Below are 13047 nucleotides of genomic sequence, written 5' to 3' on the forward strand. Positions count from 1 at the left end.
ACGGAAAATGTGAATAAAAACAACGGAATTCACTCTACTTTTCTCAAAAGTTTAAACCTCGATAACTCCCTGTAAAATACGAAAATCAGAAAAATCTTTTGAATTCCATATTCATAGCATGACGAGCTTTCTAATGATACCAGTCTCAACTCTCTACGATGAATATTTCGATCGGCCAAAATTGTCTGAACAAAAACAACCCATTTGAGCATATAGTTCCTCCCCATTTGAGTATATAGTATAAAAACCCATTTGAGTATATAGTATATATATATATATATATATATATATATATATATATATATATATATATATATATATGTGGGTCGGAACAACAAAGAGGGTTGGAATTTAATTAACCGCCAAGACAACGACTTGATCATCAACAACAAATAGCAAATGAAGGTATGGAACAATTTTTTAGAACCATAAAATAAATGGAAGAAAAATGCGAACTCCGTAAACAAGAAACTGAAGTAATTAAAGACGTTCAAATTTTTTATGAACACCAGAGAGATCTGATGAGAGTTGTTAAATAGAACAGTCAGACCAGAAAGTTCTCTGCAAATAGCAATAACTTCGCTTTGGGATATTGAAATTAAGGCTTTATAGAATTTAACCGAAATAAGCTGACACAAAACTAAAAATTCAAAATTCGAAAAAAATTCTGATTTAGAATGCCAACCATCCAAAGTTAGCTATAAAGTCTCCAATAACCAGATATTATACCGTTATAACCAGATATTAGGTTTACGAAAAAGTTCCTCTAGATTCAGTATGCCCTCATTTTCCACAATTGTTAACTTTCTACAAAGTTCTAGCCATGAATATTGTTAAATCATGTTCCAACCTATCATGGAATCCATATAATTACGCAAACCTCAAAACTTCGGCAAATGAACATTTTCTCTTTGCTGTTCAATCAAATCAGAGTGAAGGAGGCTTATTTCCTGAAAAGTTCTGTGTGTACCAAATGGCCACCAACCACTAGTTGGCAGAGACAAGTTTTCGAACAATGGGTGACAGATGTCACAAAGCAAGTCTGATATCCATCCATAATATATCTTAGTTGTGCCAAATAAAAATAGAAAAGGAAGAGACGTATTAAAAACTTTTTTGGAGCTTAAGCAAAGCCAAAAATCATACTGTTTGTTCTAAATTAAAATACAAATATGGCCGTCCCTTGAAAATGGAAGGAGAACTCCAAAACAGCTTCTGTTGCGAATTCAACAGGAACTAAATAATTTAACTTCAAACTTCAAAATTAAAGAAAAACCGAACTGTTCTCACAAGTACATCTCGCCGGATGTTATCACATAAACGAAAAATTGCACTTGAGCCCAAAAATCCCCAGCAACGCGAGCCTAAAAATTGCACTTGAGCCCAAAAATCCCGAAAAATCCCCAACAGCAATCGCTATGAATAAAAACAAATATCACACGCCAATTATTGATGTATTTCAAAAATGCGTTAGGTCATTACAAAGAGCGAATAAAAGGTGATGTATGGCTCAAGGCATAGATCTGAAATACGCGATCAATGACCTTAATCCAGATCCCGAGACTGAAACGCATTTTTTCTTTAAAGTTTCTGGTAGTGAAGGCACTGGAACGTATAACTTTGAAACAAGATTCTACGGTCAACCAGACTTGACAACTGAATTCCCGTAGACAATGGACATTGCAATATAACCTAAAATGAACACTTATTGCTTCCTAAATGTCATTGGGATTGTTACAATAGGGTGAAAAACATATCCTACAAAAACCCAATGCGCGTGCCTCGAGTTACTGAAAAAAAGAACTTCAGAGTGAGTTGGCTATATTATCATTTTGCAAAACAATCCATCAAATGGTTGGACTACAGAATCAGTAATTCACGAGTTAGAATCACGTGTCTTCTCAGATATCAGAAACTTAAAACCTATCCGCCCCCAAAACAATTTAAAAAATTGAGTTCAGTCATGGGTTTTTAACAACAGAATACAAAATTTGCGAAAAATTCTGCAGTTCTATTTTTTTGTTAGGAAATTTATTACAAAAGGAATCAAACTGCATCTGGACTGATTAAGATCAATCGCAATTCAATTCAATCAAAATCGAAATCAAAAATGAAACAAAAAATTAGTGAAAAATCGCATTTCCATGTAAACACGAACACGAGTCTCAACTGGCAAGCATCCCAAGAAGATCAAGAAGCCGTACTTGAACAGCAGAAACCAAAATTCTGGAAAATTAATTCATATGCAGGAAGTTTCCTGAACAACTGTGAAGACAAAAAATAGCGTCAAGGATTAGAATTTCTAGACACTGCATGGAGTATTGAACACATCAAAGAATAATTGTTAGCTGAAATATTTACAGTTTTAGTTCATCATTAGGTTCTACTTTCAATCTTGAAAACAAATAGAGCAAGCAATACATATCACGGTAGACCAATAGGATGAAGAGAACTAATGCCGTTTGAACTCAACATTCAGCAAGTGCCCTGCTTAATTTTGGGTTGGCTCGACTTTTTGTCCAGAAGTCAATCTGGAGCTACCTATCAATTCAAAAAGAGGACGACAATTTTGCTGGTGCCAAATTGGATAAAATTAAAAACTGCTTTTCCGATATTTGGTCAATTGATCACCGTACAAAAAATCACTAATCTAAAGCCCACTATATTGCCTAAAATAGAAATCAATGCAAAAAATGGATTACTTTAACCGAAAAACTTAACACGATTACGCATTGCACTAGTTCCAACTCTGCGACATTTTTTTGATACAGTCCGTCACTCTCTCAATCATTTTCATTTGATGAGAAAAACCTAACATAAGTTTGTTTTCACTTTCTAATAAACTGCTAAAGCCAAATCAATTTTGTCTATTTACTTCTTTACTTACCCTTTTCAAGACGATTAAATCAACATCTTTTTTATAAAATCTCCGCCCAATACTTGATTATCAACGCCGCAAAATCTCCAAATTTACTTTTTAATTGCGTACAGATAAACAAAGCTTACTTCGATAATTTAAACATTACTGTTAACTAATGTACTAACACCACACCAACTTCCTCGAAACTCTTGATAGCATCTTTAACAAGTTTAATCGCAAGTCGTTACAAATCCCACTCAGACCAGGCTCTGTATAACCGACCTTTTCAAAAAACCTTTGGTGGCCGTACGACAATCGTAATTTTCTTTAAAAAAGCCTATGAGTGTACAAGGTGTACTTTTGTCGGTAAGAAAATGAAAACAGAAATGACCAATTGTAGATTCCGTCCACTACGTAAATGTGAAGAAGCCAATGAAGAACTTCAGGTAGACCTCACGGTTCCCATTCTTGACGACTTTGGGTTAACATTTTGTATACTTTTTGCCATAGATTGATTGATTCCGTAAATATTCGACGGAATAAATTACCTGTCACCAAACATTGAGTGACAATGTATTTCAATTTTTCAAAAAATCTATTTAGAAATTTTGCTTGTCGAAAAAGTATGTAAAGCCCTAGCACTTTGCCTCACGAGATATCAAGTAAAATGATTTTGCCAGAACCATAACCTTTACAAAATAAAGGATCTGGACCCACGAGTACAACGCCACCAGCCGATGTAGAACCCTCCACAACTTTCTGAAGAATTGATTCTAAGGTTTGAGATTTTGTGATTGAAACACAGTCTCTGTAGCGACCATCATCTTGCATGCCTTAATGAATATGCTTCAACCTTTAAAAACTTCAGTGCAAGAAAATAGAAACATAGCAAATTTCTCAGTACTCGCTGTCTGGATAACCAAAATATCCAGACCGACTTCGAAAACGAATCAATGAATCAGTGCGAAACTCACTTGATGCGAATCTTGCGGTAAACCTCCTACCACGCAATGTAACAAGACCCTCTGGTTCGTCAGTTTCTGATAGCACACTAGCATTAATTATCTCTAGCTCTCAAAAGCAAAGGAAGGCCAAAAACTCAAATTTTGCGATTAAACTGCTAACAGATGTTATTAACGTCATCTCATAGTTGTTATTCATGAAATGTTGATTAATGCTCAGTAGCCAAAACTCGATTGAAGTCTCCAAGTTTTGACGCCGAAGGTATCTCCCATGAGGGCAATGTGGTTAGTCGTGTCAGGGCACGCGACCCTCGTGTTACCCTTATATGTATTTAGCTTATAATGTCATGTATCTGGTTGAATTATCTACTTATGTACTTTCTCAACCGGATATCTGTTTTTAGGAAAGGATCTCTTCTGTTTCGGCGTCGCAATTTTTTATGTAAACCAACTCATATGCGACTCAGCTCACTCCAGCGGGCACCAAAACTATTATTAATACAAGACAGTGGGAGACAACTTTCCCGGACATCACTTCATTGGTGAGAATACCTGCAACCGGTAGTGACTACCTCTTTTTTATAGACCACGCAAACATTTTTCGGTCTACAAAATATTCAGTATTATGTGCACACCATTGACTACGGCAAGTAAATTGTCTTTATAATTGAAGTTTGTTTGAGAGCATTTCTAAGCCGATTAGTCAGATACGGTTGGACAGGTCTAATTTGCGCGTAGAAATAACAAGGCGAATCGGTAATGTGCGATCGCACATAAGGTTCCGACCCAGCTCATCCACAATTTTGGCATAATTGTCCACCAAATGAGGAACAGATAGAAAAACACAAAAAATTCAAGTATTTTTCAAAAAAAAAACTGGTGTATGAACGTAAAGATAACCTCCAAAAGAAATAACGCGGTGGAGTAAAAAATGATGCATTAGATTGATGAGGTATGTCGATATTAAGAAAGCGAGCGAAGACGAACGGCAAAATCAAACAACAACAACAAACATTAATTACATCAAAAAATTTATGTCCGTTTTAAAAAACAAAACTTAAAAATAACAAAAACAAAATATCGTCAGATAAAACTGAAAATTAACAAAATAACTTGTAATTAACCGTAAAAAATTGTTATTCACCAGTTCATAATAAAATTTGGTAACAATTAGACAAAAAAGAACAGAAACTTTAAAGTTAGAAAATTCGCTGAATTTAAAAAAAAACAATTAATTTTAAAGTAATGAAAACCATTAGGAATCAACTATAATATCCCATAGAATTACAATTACCAATGCTGCTATAGAAGGGAATTAAGAACTCTTGGTATTCAATTTTTTATGCAGTTACAAAAAGAACAACAAATAGACAACAAACCAAAAACCAATTAAAACTTACCAGAAAATACTTTGGAAGCCCTAAATCCATACTTTGGCCACAAAAATATGTTAGATTGCACCTTTGCCGAACACCAGTAATGTATTATTTGGCCGCTCATTAATGAAAATAAGCAACAGTTAGACGAAAATGAAAAAAATGCAAAATTATGTAATACTTGTTTTCTTTCGAAAAAAATTTATTTCCAAAGACATGAAAGCCATTAATTACAAAATGAAAAAGTTGAATAAGTTCGTACATTCTTCCAAAGGAAGCCCTTGAGACCTGCAATTATCCAAAATATGCCTTACGTTTACAGAAAGAACGTCAAATATGACAAAAATCAAAAATTCAATTACTTTTTTTTCGAAAAACCCGTGTCGAAGCCAGTAAATTCATAACGAATTCTTGAAAAGATTAGATTTTGTGACACCAATCCCTTTTGACACCTTCCATTGACAAAAATAAAGTCATCTTTAACTTTTAATTAACGAGACCTTGTAACAAACAGACAATAAAAGGAACAAAAATGCAAAGTTGAAATGTTTTTTTTTTAATTTTTGAAAACAATTGTTTTCAAAGTCATGGAAGCCATTATCTATCTTCTAATATCAGAACATCGGCTCATCTACTCTTCCAGAAAAAACCAATCAAACCGGATCAATGCACAGGAAATTAAATACGACTAAAAAGACAAAGTAAAAACGACAGTTAATGACAAAATTAAAAAATTCAATTAAATTCTTCGAGAAAGTATTGTCAAAGCGGTAAAGATTCACATTCTATATCTTTAAGGATTTTTGGGTGATTTAAATATTAAAAATTGCGTTTTCTTTTGAACGCGAAAAATGTGATATATGAACTGACAATGACGTGATAATTTGACAAAATTAGAAAACATGAAAAATGGGCAAATAGCTAAAAATTAAAAAAAATTGTGAAATCTAGTAGTATCAAAACCAAAACGTCATAAGTTCAGGCGTAAAACCACAATAAAGATTAAATTTGAATTCAGCAGAAATAGGGAGCACTGGTTGATTGCTGACACTAAGATACAAAATGACCAAAGTAAGAGAAAAATGGAGGCAAATTTCAATAAGCCATTTTTTATTTAAAAATCAAATATTTTAAAAGTCAAAACTACCATAAACTTTCAAACAATCCACTAGATAAATTAATTTTGAGTTAATGAGGAAGCCAATAGGACCTATCACTAGTGAGCTTTGATTTGAAATGTTCTGTTATTTAATTAATATAAAAAAGATCGATTTTTTTTTTATAAAAAACCGACTGATGACAATCCGAATTATTTTTGGATTAAAACGGTCCAAGATTGGTACAGAACTAGTCCTGCTAATGTTGAATGTCCATTAGGAATATTTAATTTTTGGAATGTCAATGATATAGATTTTTTGTTTGTTAAAAAATCAAAAGTAATTGCTGCGTTTTTGATAATCAACGAATAAAGTTAGCAAAAAACCGCAAGGTTTTAATTACAGAGCACTCTCAACGGAAGTTGAAGTGGAATTAGCCCCCTTTTCAGCCTACAAAGATTGTGTTAGTGGTGTTTGGGTGTGCACTTCTTTTTGATGAAAAAAACTGAATTTTGTGAAATATTTAGCAGGAATTTGTGACCAAGAAAATTCAATGAAAATAGCCGACAATATATTTTTTCTTTAAACGTAAAATCAACAACATTTTCTTCAAAAATTTTATTAAATTTTATCAAAATTAGCGAAATTTTAGTCAAAAATTCCGAAAAAAGGTGAATGGAATCAACGGAATTCACTCTACCTTCTCGAAAGTTTAAACCTCGATATCTCCCTGTCAAAAATGAAAATCAAAAAAATCTTTTTAATTCCATATTCTACGCTAGACAAGCTTTCTAATGATACCAGTCTCAACTCTCTACGATGAATATATCGATCGGCCAAAATTGACTGAACAAAAAAAAACCCAGTTGAGTATATAGTTCCTCCCCCCCTCAAGAGGGGTCGGAACAATTATCTCTATTTGGGGGGGGGGGGAGAAAGATGCAACATTAGGGGGTAACGGGGGTAATGGGGGTAAAAGAGGAAATTTTTAGATTCAAACCCTCAAAAATTAACCCCCCAATAGATGGAAGATTAGGGGGTAATTTAAGGGGGGTAATAACATTAAGATTATGGGAGTAATTTTAGCAGGGGTAAACAATGTAAAATTATGAGGTTAAAGGGGGTAATGTGTGGAATCTTTGGATTTTACCCCCAAAGATTACCCCTACAAGATGGAAGATATGGGGGGTAATTTTAGCGGAGTAAAACGATGCATAATTAGGGGGTAACGGGGGTAAGGGGGTAATGGAGGGAATTTTTAGAATCACACCCCCCGAAACTACCCCCCAAAGAGATAGAATATTAGGTGGGTAATTTTAGGGGGGTAGCACTATGAAAGGTAATCGGGGTACCCTTGAGGGGGGTTAAACGAGGTAGAACTAGGGGAGTAACAGGGCTAATGGGTGTGTTAGAGGAAATTTTAGATTCAAGCCCCACAAAACTACCCCTCAAAGAAATGGAAGATTAGGGGGTAATTTTAGGGGGTACATAATGAAAGTTTAGGGGGTAAACGAAGTAAAATTAAGGGTAATGCTTTCAATTGGGGGTAATGGGAATTTTTAGACTTTACCCCCCAAAAACTACCCCCAAAAAAGTTGTAAGATTAGGGGGTAATTAGCGGGTGAAGCAATGTAAGATTAGGTGGTAAAACAATGTAAGATTGGGGGTAACTGTTGTAATGGAGTAATAGGGGCAATGGGGATAACTTTTTTAGATTTTGCACATCAAAATTTACCCCACAAAAAAGATGGCGGATTAGGTTGGTAAATTTAGGGGGTAAAACGATGTAAGATTAAGGGGGTAATAAGAGGTAATGGGGTATTCTTAAATTTTATCACAACCTCAAAAATTACCCCTCCAACAAGATGAAAGATTAGGGGTTAATTTTAGGGTGTTGAAACAATGTGAGATTAGGGGGTGATGGAGTTAATTGGGGGTTATAAGATTCAATTTAGGATTGAATCTAAAGAAAATCAGTTTTTGGTAGTTTGAATCTAATAATTAGATTCAAACCCCCCAAAATTACCCCCCCCAAAGATGGAAGATTAGGGGAGTAATTGTAGGGGTGAAACAATATAAGATTATGTTGGTACTTTTAATGGGGTAAAACGATGTAACACTAGGGAGAAATGGCGTTTAATTGGGAGTAGTGGAGGAAAATTTTTATACTTTACCCCCCAAAAGTTAACTCACAAAATGATGTAAGATTTGGGTATAATTTAGGGGGTAAAACAACGTAAGACTAGGGGGTAATGAGGGGTAATGGGGGTATTTTCAGATCTTACCCCCCACTCAAAAATTACCCCCTAACAAGATGGAAGATTCGGGGGTAATTTTAGGGAGTGAAACAATGTAAGATTAGGGTATATTGAGGGGTAATGGGGAAAATTTTTAGATTCTAACCCCCCAAAAAATTACCCACCATTAAGATGGAAGATTAGGGGGTAAATTTAGGGGGGTGAAACAAGTTAAGATAGGTTAATGGGGCTAATTGGGGGTAATAGAGGGAAATTTAAAATTCGAAACCCCAAAAACTACCCCCCATAGGGATGGAAGATTTAGGGGGGGGGGGTATTTTTAAGGGATAACACAATGAAAAGTTTGGGGGGGGGGGTAACTTTAGGGGGGTAAACGAAGTAAAATTAGGGGGTAATGGCGTTTTATTGGGGGAAATATGGGAGAGTTTTTAGAATTTATCCCCCCCCCAAAAAATTGCCCTCCAAAAAGACGAAAGATTAGGGGGTAATTTAGGGGGGTGAAACAAGGTAAGATTAGGGAGATAAGTAATGGAGTAATGGGGGCAATGGGGATAATCTTCAGATCTTGCACACCAAAATTTAACCCCCAAAAAGATGGAGGATTTGGGTGGTAATCATAGGGGGGTTAAAAAGTGTAAGATTAGGGTGTAATGAGGGGTAATGGGGGTATTTTTAGATTTTACCCCCCTCCCGCTCAAAAATTAACCCTAACAAGATGGAACATTAAGGGGTAATTTTAATCTTAATAAGGTGTGTAATAAAGGGGTGTAATATTGTCTTGAAATGAGTAGCGACCCCATCAACTGCAATGTTTCCTTTTCCTCTTTAACAAGCCATCAAAACTAATTTGAATTGAATTCTTTAACCCTCCCAACTTGTAGGTGGAGATTTCTTGTGAAGATCTTTCGCAAAACAGATTGACCACCACTGGCGTCTTTCTTAAATGAGGATCTGGTTACTATGCGCCATGTTATGCTCGGAAGAAAGACCATGGATTTTGTAGTGCCGAATCAGTATTTGAATTTACAAGTTTAGTTCCTGGACAGCATAGCATTAATCTCAATCATTCAACTCCGATTTGCAAAACTAAGTTAAGGTGGGCTAAAATCAGTAATGTGAACAGACACATTTTGCGGCGCCAAAGCAAAAGAATGAAAACTGGAAGTGAAGGTGAATTCTCTAAGCAATATAAGGCCGTGGTCAAATTATTGAGAAACAAAAAACTTAATGTTGATCAGTATCGCAGATTTTTTTTACTAGTTAACTTCTTTGGTTACCCTTGACATTAAGCATTGCATTATTATGCCTCCAGAACTATCATGTCCTCCTAAAAAATTGGTTAATAAATCTAAACACTTACTATGTGAAGAACTCATACACACCACAAGATTTGAGAGGTCAACGAGTTTTAAAAAGTTTAGTCAAGTAATAACATGAAGTAGTTTAAATGAATTTAGGTAGAAATTCTTTTTCAGACATCATTTCATCAAATTTCTACGGAGAAAGATAAAATATGATAGAATGAAAAGATAAGAGAAATTACAAAACTGGAACTTGAATAATGATTTTCGACGCTATGATTTAGTAAATAGTTCCTCCTCCACTAAAGTGGGTTGGAACAATGACAGCTTCATATCGATGTCTAACTTTTTGATGCAGGCAGTGAGAAATTCTGATTAAAGTGAACAGCAATGACACGTGGTCCAGTTTCTGTGGTGCGGCTTTAAAATATAGTTGAACTAAATTGTATAAAGATTCTTTTAGCAACAACAAGGGAGTTTGAAGACAGGCTATGTTGAAAAATGATAAAGAGCGGTTCAGAATTAATCAGATTCTTTTTGAGCATTGTTGCGCTCTATATTTGATCAAAAATCTTTCTCAGTACAACCTTCACAAGTTCCAATGCCAGACTCATGTAAAATTTACAGACGTACCTCGTTAATTTTTCCATTGCACAGCGGCGAACAATAAGGAAAAACGAAAAGAAAGACACAATCAATTTCAATTTTTCGTTTCTTATAGCCATTATTGTGTTTGTGCTTTTCCTAGAATATATGTTTCCCAGAGTTGAAAAAAATCCACAGTTGAACTAGGTGCGTTGGGTGTCGGGAGAAAATGAAAAGAAAGTGTCGGACAAAGGGCAGAGAAACTACAGCTGTCGTTTGATGAATTAAAAATTAACCATTTTCGTCTGCCTTTTGCAAAATTATTGATTGGAGGTGACTATTATTTTTATTTTCTTTAAGGAAAACAAAAAAAACCAAATTCGCGGGAAGATTTTTCAATGAGAGTCAAAAGACGGATATACAATTTTCGAAATCTAAATATGAGTTTTAGGGATATAATATACATTAGAAATATGGATCATTAAAACTTTCTCGCTGAGTGTATTTGCTCAGCTGACGGACATTATTGTAATTAACACTATACGGAGATTCATGAAAAATTAAATACATGGTGAACAAAGTTGTCAGGTAGTCGGTGGCCCACAACATTTTGCTGTGGACTCGAAAAACTAGACATAATTGAGAATGCGTTAGTATTAGAAACATTTATGAAGATATAAATCATCAATAAAAGTCCAAATGTGAAATAAAAGTGGCCCATCAAAGACAACTGCCACGTCTGCTGATCGACTAATAAAATTTTTTCGGAAAAGGTTTTCATCAAGAAAATCAAGAAACTTGACAGATGTTATGAGCTATATAGAAAGCCAGATAAACTACTAAAACATTTGATTTACCTTTTCTTTTCCGTTTCTTTTCCGTTTCAGAGACTTACCTATCCGAAGTTCTTCCAGAAGAAAAGTTCTATTAGAAAGTAACCGAGCGGTAAATCTTCAGACACATAAGCTAACCCTGTGAGCAAAGCACAAGCATGTTCTTACGAAGACTTGAAAAAGTTGAAATCATATTGAACGAAAACAAGCATTTTGCTACGAGAAGAACCAATAATTCTAACAAATTAGAAATTATTGGGAAAAATTGTATAGTTATCGGGTTAAGTTTGCAAAAGAAACGGCAAAATTTTAATTCCGAAAGACTTTTATAGGGCGCCAGATTTCTACGAGCTCTCTTCTGGAGCTTACGGAGATTGTGGCAGCGGTTTCTAGGTCTCCAATTTCGGCAGACGTAAACAAACTGGACCAAAAAAGCATATTTTGTGCAATTTTTGATGAAAAATCACTGAACTTTGGAAATATCCAAACTTTTACCCAAAATATTTAGACCCAAAAATTTTTACCCAACGAAAACAATAACACTCTACCGTTAAAAACTATAACTTATTATAAATTATATTAGCAAAATTATGCCAAATACAAACCTTAAAGGAAGTTCAACTAAAGTTCCCGCCAAGATTACCGGGAATCTTGGCAGGAAAACCGGGAGTCTCAATATTTCCCGGTGACCTTTCCCGTTGATCCTATTATTCCCCGTAATCTTGGCCGGGAACTTAAGAATGTTGGTTTTTTTTTCTGGTAAGATTAGCTGAAAACAAGGGATTTTTCCCTTCTTTTGGTAAAAATAGCGGGAAATCCAGTAACCTGTTTTTTTAGAATATCTTTGACGATACGAAAAAATCAATGCTATTTTTCAATAATTGAACCATTACTCCATGATTTTTGCTTTATATTCTCTGGTCAACTACGTTTTTTTCCCTTCTTTTGGTAAAAAACGGGAAATCCAAGAACCTGTGATACGATACGAAAATGCGAGAAAATTTTTCAATAATTGAAACATTACTTCAAGATTTTTGCTTTAAATTCGGTCGTCAACCACGCATTTTTTCATAAATTTTTGGGTTTTTCCCCATTATCATTACTTAACCTGTTCTTCGTTTCTGGTAGCTTATTTTGATGCAAATCTTTGAAACAAATCTTTGAAAACCTTTGATGCAAATTTGTCGATATATTTTTTTCGTAGATGAAGTGTTAACTTCTCATTAAAACGTCTTTTTCACTTTTTGCTTTGCGTTTTTATGACACATAATTGTTTCCGAAGCCAGTTTAATCAATGGTTATAGTTCAGTTTTTTATATTTGAGAAATTCAACATATTTCTGTTTGTCTATGTCGAACAAACTTCAAAGCCTTCATGGTGATTTGGGTTTTTTTCCGCACTACCATATGACGGTTTGCCATGAACAGAAACAGCAATGTGGAACTAATTTACTCCCGCATTAGCAGTTGTGTTTTACACCGTTTGCTTCTAGCTCGAAATCTCGGGTTCAATTCAGTAGGTTGCTGATATCTTCTGAAGTGTTGCATCAAATTTATTCGGATGTCAGCTCAATTTTCTGATACTGTAACCTTGCTTGTGATGGTTAGGAGCTAAAACTAAGATGGCGTGCTAAACTAAGTTATAAAAATCAAAATTTGACAAAAAAAGGTGCGTTTTAGCTGATTATTGTGGTCCCCAAAAACGGGTAACTATAAGAACCAGAGGACAACAACATATAAGGATGGGAATCCTACTTTTCCCAGAAGCCCCGACGG

This window comes from Convolutriloba macropyga, chromosome 6, assembly GCF_964194025.1.
Source record: "Convolutriloba macropyga chromosome 6, txConMacr16.3, whole genome shotgun sequence".
In the NCBI taxonomy this organism is placed as follows: Eukaryota; Metazoa; Xenacoelomorpha; order Acoela; family Convolutidae; genus Convolutriloba; species Convolutriloba macropyga.